The sequence below is a fragment of the Sceloporus occidentalis genome, unplaced genomic scaffold (assembly GCF_023333645.1).
Source record: "Sceloporus occidentalis isolate IW3139 unplaced genomic scaffold, rSceOcc1.0.p SCAF_3, whole genome shotgun sequence".
Classification (NCBI taxonomy): domain Eukaryota; kingdom Metazoa; phylum Chordata; class Lepidosauria; order Squamata; family Phrynosomatidae; genus Sceloporus; species Sceloporus occidentalis.
This window is the reverse complement of record NW_028316983.1, coordinates 69458295-69473422: the sequence shown is the minus strand read 5'-3', so window position 1 is coordinate 69473422 and position 15128 is coordinate 69458295.

Genomic DNA, 15128 nt, shown 5'->3' with positions numbered 1-15128 from the left:
CATGACAAGAAGCTTATATATAATAGAGAACATGTACAACAGCAAGGAACTGGGTGAGATAAAAATATTGATGCAACAGTTGGGGAGAATGATAAGTTTCGGGATTTTATAAATAGGCACATTTCTATACTTCTTATCAGTGCACTTAAGCACTCCTCAAGAGGTTTATAATGTGTAAGCTAATTGCCCCCAACAAGCTGGGTATTCATTTAGCGACTTAAGATGATATGCAGATGACACTATACTATTATCAGAAAACATCATAGACTTGGAACAGTTACTAAGGAAGGTCAAGGAAGAAAGTGCAAAAACAGGCTTGTTGTTGAACATAAAAAATAATGACCATGGAGGATCTACATAAATTCAGTCTAGACAACAAGGAAACTGAAATAAAGATTTCCTGTACCATGGATTACACACTGATCAGAAAAGAGATTGCAGTCAAGAAATAAGAAGACAACTAAGAATGGGAAGGGCAGCCATGAAAAAACTAGACAAGATCCTAAAGTGTAAAAATATACAACTGAGAATTAAAGTTAGACTCATCAAATCCATTGTATTCCCCATCACCATGTACTGGTATGAGAGCGGAACAGTGAAGAAAATGGATAAAAAGAAAAGTTATTTGAGATGTGATGCTTGAGAAGAGTGCTGAGAATACAACGGACAGCCAAAAAGACTAACAAATGGGTCCTAGACAGATCAAGCTTGAACTCTCCCTGGAAGCCAAGGGCCCACAGAAAGGCCAGAATAAAGCTGCTTCAGGTCACTTTGGAGGTATGCTGTTTAAATGACATATGCATCTTAAGAGGCCAGAACCTGTGCAGAAAGAGGAAGGCTGCACACCAGATGGATAGACTGAATCAGGGAGGTGATGGGCCTGAATCTTCGAGACCTAAGATGAACACTGTGGAACAAGAGGGCTTGGAGATATCAGCAGGACCGCCATGAGTCGAGGTCAACCTGAGGGCAGCTAACAGCAACAATAAACTATTATCATGTTCTGTATTGTCCCTCTCCTTTTTATTCAGATTCCTCTTTTCTGTTTTTTTGTTCCTTCCTGTAATGACACTGGGGACAGGAGTCTTTTCTTCAACCACATTCTGTGAACTTAATTCCTGTATCTAATTTTCCATCGTTTCAAAACAATTCCCTGAATGAAACTTCTTATGATTCTTTCTCCATAATACCTAGGTGCTCCCTACTGTTTGGCATATTGCTCCCCATCCCCCATTCCTAGTTGACTTGAGTCTTGTCTTCTGTATTCACCATCTTAGTACATAGCTGCCCTTAATTCACATAGTGCTCTCCATCCTGCATCTGTTAACCTTGTATACACACCCATCCTTGACTACAGAATATGGAGAACTGTTGTAGGTGGTATCACGCACTCTTTCCCCTCGAACATCTTTCCATTCCACTTTTGATATGCCAGCTTTTTTGTCTTTTTGACAGCTGCTTACAGTGGTAGAAGTAGCTGAGTCTAAGGCAGCATCTACACTGCAGAAATAATCTAGGTTGATAGCCCTTTAACTGTCATGGCTCAATGCTATGGAATTCTGGGAATTACAGTTTTGTGAGTCATTTAGCTTTCTCTGTCAGAGAGCTGGTACCACAAGAAACCACAGTTCCCAGGATTCCCCAACACTGAGCCATGACAGTTAAAGTGATGTCAACCTGGATTATTTCTGCAGTGTAGATGCAGCCCAAATTGATCTTGTAGTTACTGACCAGTTGTTGATTTTTACTTGCCTGCTGTATGATTCACTGTACTGAACAGGAGCTGAGGCTCCTGTCTGGCACGTCTTCACATATGCATTCAAAAGAGCTAATAGGGAGATGTGAGATTACACATCTCATTCCCTGCTGACTGCACAATGTAGCCATGTTAATTGTACTTAAGGCACCCGAATGGCACATTTTGGATTTGTAATGCTGCATATTTTCCTGTTTTTTCCTATTAAAAAGTGATAATTCTTTCTTGCCATATACTAGTATCACTAGCAAATAACTAAATAAAGTCCTCTAGATATATTTTAAAACAAACAAAAGTATGTAGTATTAAAGTGTGACAGCTAAATTGCCTGTAGTATGCATGTTGCAGATGATTAAATCATCTACAACAGTTGCCTCTAAACTTGATCTGCAAGATGGAATACTCCAGTTAAATCTGGAAAGAAATACATTTGGCAGGCAATATTGAATAAGATGCTTTGGGGCATATTTTGCTACTTTTTTCTAAGTTTGATTTATTTTTGTTCTTTTCTGGGTTAATTTGTTTGTTTCTATTTCTTTGTTCTTTCTTTTTCGTGCAGAGATTGTTATTAATTAAAATAATGCCTTGAGGTCCTTGGAGTTGAATATCACAGTAAAAACATCAAATTAAACGAATGTATTTGTTTAGAATTAAGGCTATAATGTTTTACAACTGACATCCAAAATAAATAACCTGTAATTTTACTTGTGGGTGGAAGTGAGGCTAATATATTCCTGTGACATGTGCAATATTCTTTGTTGGTGGTTATTATCTTCTTCCACACTTTAGGCATTGAGATTCAGCCAGATTCTGGGCACTCCTCAGAATTCCATCTGTTCTCATATAGGAAAGCCTATTTCCTTGTTCTTTCTATTTTTTGGTCTGGTATCTTATCACATCTGCCTCACAGATAACAAAAACCATGATTCTCAGACTGCAGAACACCAGCCATCCACATAAGTGATAACTCCCACTGTCACTTAAGTCAAGCAAAAACATGACTTATTTTCAATTTTTTAGACACTGGTCTCATGGCTCCTTTCCCTCTTTCCTCTTAGCCTCACTCAGAAGCGCTTCGCTCCTCTTTATTGTTTTTTTTCTCTTTTGTTTAGATTTCTTTAACTTTGATTTTCTCAGCAAGGTTTCTTCAGAGGAGTTTGCCATGGTCAACGTTTGAGGCTGAGATAGTGTGCCTCCCCCCATAAAGGGAAACTGTCACAGGGTTTTCCCTGCAAGGTTTCTTCAAATGAGTTTGCCATGGCCAACCTCTGAGGCTGAGATAGTGTGTCTTCCCCCAAGGGGAACCTACGACATGGTTTTCTCAGTAAGGTATTTTCAAAGGCGTTTGCCATGGCTAACCTCTGAGGCCAAGATAGTGTGCCTCCCCACAAGGGGAACCTATCACAGGATTTTCTCAGGACGGATTTCTTGAGAGCATTGCACCCAAAAACTGTAGTGCCACCCCTTTAAAATTTAAATATCCTCAGCTGCTTCATACTATACAAGAGGGGAATGCAGATTAATGTTGAACTTGACCAGCAAAACGTCATAGAAACAATGTGATGAAGGTGCATGTCATTTGAATGACATTTTAAAAAAAAACATGCTGGCTACGATTGAATTTGTCCTTGATGGAGGATCCATTTTAAACTGAGTAAATGTAAGGTAAATGTGCACTTGAATTAGGTTAAATTGCCACCGACAGGTTCAATCGTGGCAAATGTAGTTGGAACTTCTATTTGGTGTTACGTCAGTTAGGCACTTAGATTGTCTTTGGTGCAAAAGCGTCAGTGTATTGGGGCCTAAGACTCCTAGATCCCTTTCACATGTACTGTTGTTAAACCAGGTGTCCCCTATCCTATATCTATGTATTTCATTTTTTTTCTGCTTAAGTGCAGTACTTTATATTTCTCCTTGTTGAAATTCATTTTGTTAGATTTGGCCCAGCTTTCTAATCTATTAAGGTCATTTTGAATGTTGATCCTCTCCTCTGGGGTGTTAGCTACTCCTCCTAATTTGGTGTCATCTACAAATTTGATAAACATGTCCTCTATTCTTTCATCAAGTTGTTGATAAAGATGTTGAACAGCACTGGACCCAGGGATTATTGTGATGGCCTGTGACGTTGTCTGAAAATCTTTGCCAAATCGCACGAAATGACGGGAGCATCGCACTATGATCCTGTCTCTTTTGCCTGTATGAAAACGTCCTAAGATACATTAAATACAAGGCTAGGAGCTTTGTACATTTTGCCCAGCTCCTGCATTCCCCCCCCCCCCCCCGAAAACTGTTGCCCTTTCAGTGTTATTAAAATCTATCCCATCAGACTCTCAAAGCCTGGCAAGACAGGAATACAGACTTAAGGAAACAAGAGGAACCAACAGTGTTAACCAGCCTGCAATCCTCTCCATTGTTTTACTAGGGAAAAAACTGCATTAAGTGGTTGGTTTTCAGCTATGCAAATTATTTTAAAAAGAGAGCTAACAGAACTAATCTTTCCATTAATCCATACAAAAGACCCCCTATACAAAACACACAAAAGAAAATGGGAGCAGATAAGGCAGTTATAACTTGTAGAGAACGGACCTCCAGAGCTTCAGAGGTACCTTTCCTTGGATCTAATGAGATAAACTGAGGAGTGTTGAAATTCTGGTTAAAGCTGCAAGAAAGGGGAAAGGGATTTGGTAAAAATCTTCAGCAAGCTTAGGAGGACAAGTTAATCAGGTCTTTGGATACCAGAACAGGGACTTTTTGGCAGGACAGGTTTACTGTTTTAATAGTTAGCAAGTTCCTGGGTTTTGCTTCTAAAAATGATTTTTCAATTTAGGATTTATATTGAGAAAGCTTTATTTTATCAAATGCTTTCAACAAAAAAATGGTCAGGAGCAGTGAAGATGCTGGGATCTCAGAAATGAGCAGAACAGAACGACAGAAGAACTATGCGAAAAGGACAACATGTATTTCAAAGAACAGAAGAAAGTATCTTTCTCAATCAGCTGCTAACTGGTAGAAAATACTGTATATGACTATAAGTTGACCTTGTGTATAAGTCGAGGGCAGATTTTGGGACCAAAATTAAAGATTTTGATGTGGCCTGTGGATAAATTGAGAGTAAGAATTAGGGTCATGTAACAAAGGATCTAAAGGATGAAGCAAAGGAAGACAATGCCAAAGAACTAACAAAATTGCAGGAGGCATGTGTTCACATTGAAGGATGGATGGATGGATGAATGAGTAGAGGGAGGTCTGTTCTTCCAGGAGAGATTCCACTCTTGCGTTTCACCAGGAGATGGTTTCTATTTTTATGAGCGTTAAGGTACAGTTTTTATTAGAGTACTTACATTGACCTGACTCAATTTTTGGGGTTAATATTTTGACTGAAATTTCTAGACTTATACAGTACATGAGTATATACAGTATGTGAGTTTGCCTTTCGCTTTTGTAGTAATTATCAAAAATTTTAACTCTTTATTTCTTTGTTTATATGCTGCCTTTCTCCTGGATTAGGAGCCAAGACAGCTCACTAAAAACAATACAGTTTTAAAACACAATTAAAATCACCTCATTAAAATGACATGTTGAAAACAATATAAAATACTTAAAAGGTATACAAAAGTTAAAAGAGTAAAGCTCTTCCCCTCCCATAACAAGCCTTCTTGAAAGCAATTACTCATCAAAAGCCTGCTTAAGCTGAAAAATCTTTGCCTGTTGGTGGAAGGAAATTGGAGAGGGGCCAGCCTAGCCTCCTATGGAAGAGAGTTTTAGAGGGTGAGAGCAGCTACTGAGAAGACACCAAACAATCCAGTTATGGTGGCAGAACCGAGACAAAGCCTTTCCCCTATAGATTTGAGGATTCTGGTAGGTTTGTATGGAGAGTTACAAACTAATAATTAAAATGGGCATAGCTGACTTTCCTGTTTGTTGTATAGCACATGCTAATTTATTTTCCATTAGTTCAACATTAATAGCATCTATGTGATGAGTTTTCATCTGAACAGCTCCAACCTAACCTTTGAGCTCTTTCTTGGTATATGAGTAATGACACACACTTTGCAGTGAATTAATCCATAACTTCCATACCCTTGTGCTTATATCATAATCTCGGGTAAGGTCCAAATCTTTCAATAAACCTGTACTGCTTCAGTGACTACAGAATGTTGGGCTGCAACAAAGTCGGGTGATCTTGCTCAAAATATGTGGTCCAATGGGGGGAAAGCTGGGCTACAATGAGGGAACTCAATTATAATTTATGAAAGTCTTTCTTTAGTTGCTTCTAGTACAAATCAGGACTTGAAATCATTGTCTAGCTTGTTGCACTGAGTTCCTTTAAGTCTTAAAATTTAAGAGATATTGGATATATTGGAAGAAAATGTGTTTGATGCTTACTGCCCCCCTTTTTTGCAATTTTGGAGATGAAATTTGGGAGAAATTTTATAAACTGGATTAAGAGGATGAGGATGAGGATGATGATAATAATAACAAAGGTTTATTTATATGCCACCTTTCCTGTAGGATCAAGGTGGCTCACAACATTAGATAAAACATAAAATACAATTAAAATACATCTCATTGATTATTCCCCCCCCCCACCCTTGCCACACTAAAATATTATTAAACAATCAATTAAAATTGAAACAATTAAACATTTAAAATAGATTAATAGTTAAACCAGTCGGAGAGAAAGGCAAAGGGATGGGCAGTTTGGGTGTTCCTTGTGATGGTCTGTTTCCATTCAAGACCGGGTGGATCATTCAGGGAAGGCCTGTTGGAAGAGATCTGTCTTGACAGCCCTTTTGAAGCTGTCAAGGTTTGTGATGTTCCGGGTCTCCTCTGATGGCCAGGCCCCTCGCGGCTTTTGAGCCACTGGAGAAGGCTGTTGCCACGGGAGCGGCCTTCTTTGGTCACCTAGCCAGCCGGCCAGGCCCCTCGCAGCTTTTGAGCCACTGGAAAAGGTTCTTGCAGCAGGAGCAGCCTCATGCGGGGGACTAGCCGGCCTGCCAGACCCCTCGCAGCTTCGGAGCTGCTGGAGAAGGTCGTTGCCGCGGGAGCGGCCTTGTCTGGAGATGTAGTCAGCCGGCTAGGGCACACACTGCTGTGGCAAATGGCGGCGCAGATGGTCCCAACCTTCCCCCACAGCCCAGCTCCTCCTCCTCTGGGTTGCTGCCTCTTGTGGGCAGTTGGAGAAGCTGCAGTCCTGTGGCCAAGCCTAAAGGAGGAGGAGCTGCAAGCGCTGCAGCGGAGATGGGTGGGAGTGGGGGGAGCCCGCCACCCAGGACATCTTGCCAAAACTGGGGCGGGACAATCCAAGGCCCCAAAACTGGGATTGTCCCGCCTAAAAGCGGGATATGGCAACCCTATTTGTGAGCTGCCTTGGGGTCCCTTTCTGGGAAAAAAGCAGCATAAAAATGAAGTGAATAAATAAAATAAAATAATAAATTCAGACCACTTGGTTCTTCGGCCTGCATCCACATTGGTACTGATATGGAGACGCCACTTGGATTTGTACAGTCCAGCTTCTCTGATTACAGTTCTGGAGAGAGCCCTGACCAAACACAAGCTGGTTTCAGAGGCACGTCAAGTGACACGCTCCCAATCTGATAAACCCTCCACTGAGCAATACATTCAGCAGTCACAAATGTCAAGTTATCAGCCTTTCCATGTCCTCCACCACTGTAAAAAGGTTCCCTGCTCAGTCCCTTTTCTGCTACTTAGCCGGCCTGCATGAGAGCTAAAATGGGTGTGGTCTTGTGTCATAAGAACTGTGCTAATGTTACTCCTCAGGTTTCAACACAGCTGCCCAAGCCAGTGGTGATGAGCAAGTTTAATGCAATTAAATTAGTTTGAGTTCAAATAAACTAGCTTAAGACTACACTCCTTAAGCTTATGACAATATGTTCTATTTGCATATTTGCTCAAATGTAAATATGCATATTATAGTGTAAGCAGTTTATCTGCAGCAATGGTATGTACGTATGTATGATAATTCAAAATTCCCAATGTATTTAGCATTATGCCAGGGTAGCTTTTCTGTGAACAGTGTAGCTAACATCACAAACCAAGAACAACAACAACAAAACTGTGACACTGTTTACCATAAAATGATTTTGGTAAGATTTCATGTATTAGATACATCAGTCTTTGCAAATGTAGTCTTCCAAACATGTTGCACCACAACTTCAGTCCTCCCCATCCCATTGGCCATGGTAGGTGGAGATGCTAGAAGCTGTAGTCCTACACACTGAGAGTGCTGAGCTGGAGAAGGCTGCAAACATAATCAGAACACAGACATAGCCATGTTAGTTTGGAATATCAGTATGCAACGAGATCTTGTAGCACCTTTAAGACTAATTGTGCATACTAACTGTGTCAAACTGTGCAGAAGAAGTTGTAGCATAAGCTTTTGTAGATGTGGTCTACTTCTGGAGGCAGCGGGGAGACAACCAAGACCAGATCTTTTCCTCTGCCAGCGGCACCCACTCACTGGAGCTGCAGGGTGGCTGTATTTGAGGAAGTAGACCAAGGAGGTTATCAGATGGGGCGGGGAAGCCAGGAGTAAAAGGCATACTTCCGCAATCGCATGACCGTGGTAAAGATGTTCAGACACATTAGAACTTAACCCATGAAGATCCAGGAATGCTCCAGCAACAAACTATTTATGGGAGAGTTAAGTCCTGGATAAGCGTGATGTCTTCTGAAAATCTTCGGCATGATTTTGCAACTTTGCCAGGAGTATACATTTTTCTTCCCCAATTCCCCCCCCCCCCGGTCTGATAATCTCTGAAGTCTACAAAAGTTTATGCTACAACTTCTGTTGCACAGTTTCACACAGTACACACAATTAGTCTCAAAGGTGCTACAAGATCTCTTTGCATACTGAGAATCAGAACAGTTGCACAAGATAGTACCCTCTGGCATCTACTATAGCATTCAAGACAGTGAGAACCTCAGTTCTTCTTTGCTTCTTCAGGAAAGTACTACTGAAAGTACGTGGGCAGTGTCTGATAAAATCTCAGGAGACAGAACTGAGGAATGATTCTCAATATATCTCCTACAAAGCCAGCGGAAAAAGAATATACTATGCCATGTTTTCATAAATCTGCACCAGTCTGGCTTTCTTTCTACATATTTTGAGTTCAGCTAGTACAGTTTCTAGAACCCAGTCCCTAGAAACATTTTTTAAAGCATCCTTAAAAAAACAGCTTGATTGTTGTTTAAAGTAGCTCAGAAAATAATTCAATTTTTCAGTTTACAATAACCTCTTTTCTACAAAATTATGTTCATTTCTTCTACATGAAGAATGGGGTTCCCTGCTGGGGAGGGGGCAGCAGAAGAAGCAATAGCGGCAGCAGGTGGGGAAGGCCACTTGTGGGAGCCACCATGGGACTTTGTGGTGTGTTTTTCCTGTTAGTGTTAAGCTAACCAAGGACTTCCTGTGTTTCCAGCATGTTAACTTTTACCAGAGAATACGACTGCCTCTCCCTTTCCACATGCTGCTTTAAGGGCTTCTTAGTTGCACTTGACCAAAAGCAGCCATGTCCAGAAGTAGAAAGGTGAACATGAGATTAGGATAATGAAAGGTTAGCTTGGAGCTAGTGAGATCAGAACTTATCACATAGATGCTATTAATAGTGAACTAATGGCAACTAAATTATCATGTGCTATACAACAAACAGGGAGGTCAGACATGCCCTAAATAAATACAAACACACACACCATGGTTCTGGCTGCTTCCTCCTAAGCTTGTCTTTGGGAAGCACTGACAGAGGGTGCATCTACCCTGTAACAATAATGCAGTTTGACCCCACCTAAGTGTTGTAACTCCATCCTATGGAATCCTGGGGTTTGTAGTTTTACAAAGTCTTTCACTGTCTCTACTGAAGAACTACAGATCACAAGATTTTGTAAGATAGAACCATGTCAATTAAAGTAGTGCTTTATTTCCACAGTGTAGATGCAGAGAGATAGAGGACCTTATCGTTCACCTTTTTAAACTGGTTCAAGCCTCCCAGGCTGGAGCCGGGATGCGGGATAAAGGCGGGGATTATTGCTCAGTAAATCGCTGCTAAACCGCTGGGCGCCATCAGCCCGAGTCCAAGCCAGATCCTGGCTATGCTCTTCCAGCACTTTTTAGAAGTTGGAAGCTTTCTGGCTTCTCAAATGTGCTGGTGAAGCACGGTTGGGACCCAGCTTGGACCCGGGCTAATGGCAACCGGCGGTTCAGTGGCGATTTATTGAGTGATAATCCCCGCCTTCATCTTGCATCTCGGCTCCAGCCCAGGAGGCTTGAACTGGTTTTAAAAAGTAAGCAATAAACTCCGGAGAAAGGGAGAAACAAGTGAGGCAGCCAGAGAGAGAGAACAAAAGCCTTCAAAATCAATCACTGGTGTAATCTCTAAAATATTAAACACCTGAACCCTACCTTCTCAATATGATTCACATGTTGAACAATACAACCAAAAGACAGTATTGGAGGATATTGATCTACATGGTAATAGTGACAAGAATAGTTTATGCAAAAAAGTGGAATGTTAAGTAAATTCCATCTGTAGAAGATTAGTTTATGAAACTTCATGAGCTGGTAGCTCTAGATAAATAAACTGACAAAGTAAATGAAAGACAAGATACTCAACAGTTATGAAAAAGACTGGAAAGAATAAGGTTCTGGAAAAATAGATGGGGCTTCTGTTTTATTTTGTGTTTTGACAATAGATTAGTTCCAGATTAAGGTTAAGATATTTAATTTAAACCAATGAGGTACAAGCATAAATATATAAGCAAGTGATAGTTATAAATGATGGAAGAAGATTGGTGATCTGACATTAAGCCCAGATATCTTTATTTCTAGCAGGATTAGCATTAATTTGTGTTTCATAAAATGTATTACAGTCCGTCCTTGCCTTAACGTGGGGGATCCGTTCCAGATCCCGCCGCGTAAGGCGAATTCCGCCTATGCTCGAGCCCCATTGGAAATAATGGGGCCCGTGCACGGCGGCGCAACGGGCGTGGGCGCCCATTCAATTGAATGGGACGCGCTGCCCCTTCTGCCCCGCACGCACCCCGCGGCTTGAGCGCGTATGCTCAAGGCTGCGTATGGCGCAGGCGCGCTGTATATCATATAGAGAACAAATTGTTTTGTTGTTGTTCCTTATATATTTATTGTATAGAGGTTGCTATTATGCTAGAAATATTTATTGTTACACATATTTATTGTTGCTCACCTAACATTTAAATATGATATCCAAGTATATGCATATCTAGATACATATAGTGGGGTTAATTCTCTCTCTCCCTCTCTGGCTTTTCTTCATGAACGAAAATTCAAGAAGGACTCATTCCATGCTTTCTGCAAGCGCGCTGATGACTAAAAAGGCCGATTCAAGATAAACAAGTCCGGTTGCAGAAAGCACAGCAGAAAGTCTCCTTGGGTGATGTTTCCGGGTTGTGGTTCTTTCTGCACTGTCGTTTCTCTTCAACACTCATTCAGTGTAAGCTTTCAAAAAAGGCTGCAGCATCATGGATAGTGCGTCTCCATGCCTCCCGATGCAAGGCCAGGGCCGAGCATTGCTGGTGATCAATTTGGCCAAGCCTGAGATGTTGTTTCAGGGAGTCCTTGTATCTCTTCTTTGGAGTGCCCCTCTTACACTGACCCGTGGCAAGTTCACCGTAGAATACTATTTTTGGGAGGCGATGATCCATCCTAGAAATGTGTCCTGCCCAGAGCAGCTGTGTCCTCAATAGCATGGCCTCAATAGCATGGCCTCAATGCTAGTGATCCCTGCTTGCTCAAGGACAGCAACATTTGTCACATAGTCAGTCCAGTGTATATTTAGAATTGTGCATAAACAGCGCTGATGAAAGCATTCAAGGAGTCGTAGGTGTTGGCAATAGGTGACCCATGTTTCAGACCCATAAAGGAGAATACAGTACAATGGCTCTATACACACTGATTTTTGTGCTTCACCTCAATTGTTTGTTACTCCAGACTCTTTTGTGAAACCTTCCAAATGCACTATATACCTTTGCTAATCTGTGATCAATCTCTTTATCAATCCTGGCATCTGAGGAGATGATGCTTCCCGGGTAGGTGAACTGCTGAACGGACTTAAGCACAGATGTGCCTACAGTGATGTGGGGATGGTAGTGTTCTTCCTGTGGTGCACATGGGTAGAGAACTTCCGTTTTCTTCAGGCTGACTTCCAGTCCAAAGAGCTCTGCAGCTGTATCAAAACAAGATGTTAGGCGCTGCAGAGCTGCTTCCATATGGGCAACGAGGGCAGCATCGTCACCAAAAAGCAGCTCATGGACTAGATAGTTTAGAGTCTTAGTGTGAGCCCTCAGGCGGCTTAAGTTAAACAGGCTACCATCAGTACAGTAGCGTATATAAATGCCGTCTTCTTCTTTGAGATCTGCCGTAGCCCTTTGGAGCATCATGCTGAAGAAGATTGTGAATAGAATTGGAGCGAGAACACAACCTTCTTTCACACCATTTGTTATTAGAAAGGGCTCCAAGAGAGTGTCGCCATATCTGACTTGAGCTTGCTGGCCTTCAGGTAGCAGGGTAATCATTTGGAGGAATTTGAGGGGACATCCTAGTCGTTCCAGGATCTGCCACAAGGGTGGGGTTAATTAGATAGATAACAAATAAACAAAAATCTCATTACCAAGTGGAAAAAACATAAGAGACATATTATTTTTTTTCTGGATACCAGAAATACTATTCAGATTTAGGAAGAACTACAATGACCTAGAAATAACCAACACTGAGATGGAAGGAAGTCAATATTTAACTTAGGAATACAACTAATTGAATGAATATTTATTGTATATAGTAGGTATTTTATGTATTTGAACAAACTTTCCCCCCTGTTTTGATATACAGTTGGCCTTTGGAATTCATGGGGGATCTGTTCCGGACTCCCCCCCATCACGAGTTCCAAACCCCGTGCATATTCAAGCCCCATAGGCTTAAATGGGGCTCGTGCATGTGGGGTGCACGCCATGGCCTTGCATCCCATTGGCATTAATGGCAGTTGCCCCTCCGCGGATTTTCATGTCCGCGCATCTCAAATCCGTAGACTTGGAGGGGTGACTCTATCTGTTTTGATTCATGTTGCCAGTGTTGTCGTTGTTCTTTTTCTTTTCACATGATTATGTAAGTTTATTTTATTATTTGTAATAAAAATAGTTTTTTTTAAAAAAAATCAATCAGTGGTGGAGGGGTGGCTGCAAAGTCTTGTGATGGATAGTGAGTTCCCTCTGATGGGTATCATCTGTGCGGTGCATACCTAATGGCACCACTGGGATTTGAGAATGGGCCTTCCCAGCAGTGATCCTCAAAATATGGGAAATTGTGGGTATCCTGCAACCAGTTGGTACATTGTTACTGAACCATAGCTCTCTATCCAAATGTATCATACTGGGCAACATAACCTGCAGAAAATAATCCTTTTCTTAAGTAGGAGAGGGTATATAATAAGACAGACCCCTTGATGAGGACAGAAATCCTTCTGTTAACATGCTACTCATCTCTTGGTTGGCAGTTCTTTGTCATGAACGATCTGGATAATTCTGCAGCAGCCTGTTCGCTTAGTTGGCTGTTCTGTTTACATTCCAAAGCATTGTTATTGGCTTCAAAAGAAAAATGTTTTGGCTTGCACTTCCTGCATCAACTGAGATTGAATTGGAAATTACGATGTGGAGAATCAGTGTTTCTTACAATGCACAAATTTCACCCATCTTTCATCCTTCTTTTAGTGTCAGCTTCCTTCCCAGCAGATTCTTGTCTATGATTAACTCCTATAATGATTGTGTTTCTTTCTCTGTTTGTTGCTGTTGCAAAATAGTCATTTCCGTCTTGTAATTGTTTCACCTTTTACTTATGCAATTGGGATATTTTTGTAGTAGATTTAGATACCTGTCACCTATCTAAACATACTTAATCACTGAGATACAGCATCAGGTCAGAGAGTGCTTATAATTATGGTGTTATTCTAAGGGCATGGTTATTTTCTAAGGACAAATCTTTTCAATAATATGGGAACAATTACTTCCTGGCCGGAGAATAGGATTATGCTAGAGCTCTTCCAAAGTGAAATGATGTACTGTTGTGTCACTATGGCCTCATTTTTTCTTTACCCTTGTCATTCCCTCCCTAGGGAGGTCGAACTCTCTTCAATCTTATTGTGCTTTCAGGAGATGTATACAACTGGGTTATTCAATCTGAACTTTGGTTTTTAAAACTGGTTTTTAAAATTGTTTATAGTCTTTTTTTTAAATCACGTTTTAAAATATTGTGCATGACTTCAAGGCGGCATGAGGAAAGAAAAGTGATTAATAAATATTTTAATAAGTAAAATAAATATAATAATTAATTAATTAAACTTTTGAAGCCACCCATTTTGATATAGCATTTTTTCTCCTGCACTGCCCTCTTTATTGTTTATTTTTCATGTCAAGATTACCACCACAATTTAAATCATGTTATGATAGTGTTTGCCAAGTATTATATTCTTTTCTAGGCTTGAGGTTTCTAACTGTGTCTTTAAATATTTATGATATATTAGACTTCATGGCTTCTTTAGTATATAAAACAGCCATCTCCAATATTACCTATTTTGTTCTTTCAGTATTACCTGTTTTGTATCTAAGGATTAGTGTAATGTATTAATGCTCAATATTCTAACACATTTCTAATATGTTAACAGTAATATTCAAAGAAATACTGATGTTACTCTGTTTTGGCATAAAAAGAAATACCATAGAGGACTCCAGTAGCACCTTTGGACTAACTGGCTAAAGAGACCGGCAAAAAGAGCCAGCTTCAGGGTAGTGTGGGGGTGTGGCGTCCACATGTCACACACCCCAACTCTGCCCCCAAGCTGGCATCAAGCCACATGCCTGACCAGATAATGGGCAGCAATGGGACGTTCTTGCGGTGCGGCAGTTAGATGCTGCACACCACAAAAATGCGGAAGAGCCGCTAGTGTGGCCAAAGGGGTGGCTTTTTTCTGTCCCAAAAAGGAGCGGCCTTTTGCATGTTCTTTTTGGGCTGGAAAAACAGAGTATTGAGGCCACGACATGCGGCTGCCACAGCCCCATTCCAGTGGTCAAAAGGGCAGCCAGAAGCTGGTCCTTCAGGGCAGTCTGCTTCGCCCCTAACTCTATGTCCATGAAAACTGATGCTAGAAATTTCTTCTTCCAAGTCGCAGTGATGCTACTTGATTCCTTTAGGTCTTTTTATGATATGCTTACAACTGTTTTGGTATTGAAGGGCAAGGGCAAGGTATCAGGTGTCAGGAGAAAATTCATGGTAGATTTTACCAAGCTATAATCCAGGATTTTGTTAGTGTAGTGACTGACCAGATGTTTGGGG